Genomic DNA, 1,297 nt, shown 5'->3' on the forward strand with positions numbered 1-1,297 from the left:
AGGAGATGGTCCGGAGCCCCACAGTAAAGGCAAGACCCGGTGCGGATGCAGCGGGCCCGTTCCTCGGGGTCCAGATGGGCACATCCAAGGTCCATGGGTTCATCTGGTCTTTTTCGGGAGCTTGTGTTGGATTCCCCCGTGCGGAGAGAACCCCGAGCCTTGACTGGTGGTGATGATATGGCATGGGTCCGGAGGACCGACTGCTGCCCTGCTCTTTCCTTGCGGAAAGAGCATTGTTGTTTGTCGATCCGGATAGGCAAGTCAACTAGGGAGCGGAGATCTGGGGGCTCGTCCTTGGTACTAAGTTCAGCTTTGATATTATCATTCAGGCCATGCCAGAAGACCGTGTGCAACGCACGGTCCTCCCAGCCGGCCTCTGTAGCCAGGACCCGGAAGTCTATGGAGTAATCCAAGACTCCATGAGCCCCCTGGTGGATGGTCATAAGCTCCCTAGAAGCTTGGCTCTGATGAGATGGTGGAGAAAAGACCGATCGTAACTCTTCCAGGAATTCTGTGATGGTGGTGCCGATGAGTAATCCACTGGTGTCCGCAGCCTCGGCCCAAGTGAGCGCTTTTCCTCTTAAACGGTTGATGACATAGCTGATTTTCTCTCTGTGAGATAAGTCCAAGGTTGGTGATCGAACACCCGGCGGCACTGCAGCAGAAAAACCCGGCATTTTTCGACATCACCGTCGAAAACGTCTGGTACAGGTATGGGAGGATCTGAGCGGGAACTAGCAGAAGGGGTGGATGCAGAGTGACTGTGTTGAGACAACATAATGGTGGTGAGTTGAGCTACTTGTTGGGTTAATGCGGATATGTCGTGTTGTTATTGCTGCTGCAGTGCCTGAGCCATTCTGTGCATTTGTGCATCGTAGTGGGCCTTAGACGGTGAGCTACTTGCACCGGAGTCAGCAGGGTCCATGTTGGCCAGTTTATTCTGTTAGAATTGCTCGGACACGGAAGTGAGCGAGTAATAATAGATGGACCCAGGTAGCTGACTTCGGTGCAAGTAGTGCCAAATTTATTTACAGTGCAGTGAACAAACAAGAAAACAGGCAGGTGAAGAATGATGGAGAGTAACCAGGTGTCGATCAGCAGTGGAGAAATCAGTTTGTAGGGAGATGGATGGGAGTAGGCCGGGCTGCAGACGCTGGGGTCACTCCTGAGCTGGTCGACGGGGAAGCGGTGGTGACTGAGAAGAGAGTAGACAGTAGATGAATAGTGATGACTGTGCATCGACCTGAATGGTGAAGACTGGAAGGGCAGAGTAGGTCCAGGGTCCGGAGGAGAAGTC

The 1,297-nt window shown here is 53.1% G+C and overlaps 1 protein-coding gene across 1 annotated transcript in view; it reads left to right on the top strand.

Annotated features, from left to right (window-relative positions):
• The first annotated feature begins 767 nt into the window (after positions 1-767).
• adgrg3 (adhesion G protein-coupled receptor G3) overlaps positions 768-1,297 on the top strand; it is a 9,201-nt gene continuing 8,671 nt past the window's right edge. Inside the window, exon 1 of the mRNA XM_020617123.1 lies at positions 768-785. The gene's annotated coding sequence lies outside the window, so the exon portion shown is untranslated. The remainder of the gene's footprint in view (positions 786-1,297) is intronic.

The sequence above is a fragment of the Monopterus albus genome, unplaced genomic scaffold (assembly GCF_001952655.1).
Source record: "Monopterus albus unplaced genomic scaffold, M_albus_1.0 scaffold186.1, whole genome shotgun sequence".
NCBI lineage: Eukaryota > Metazoa > Chordata > Actinopteri > Synbranchiformes > Synbranchidae > Monopterus > Monopterus albus.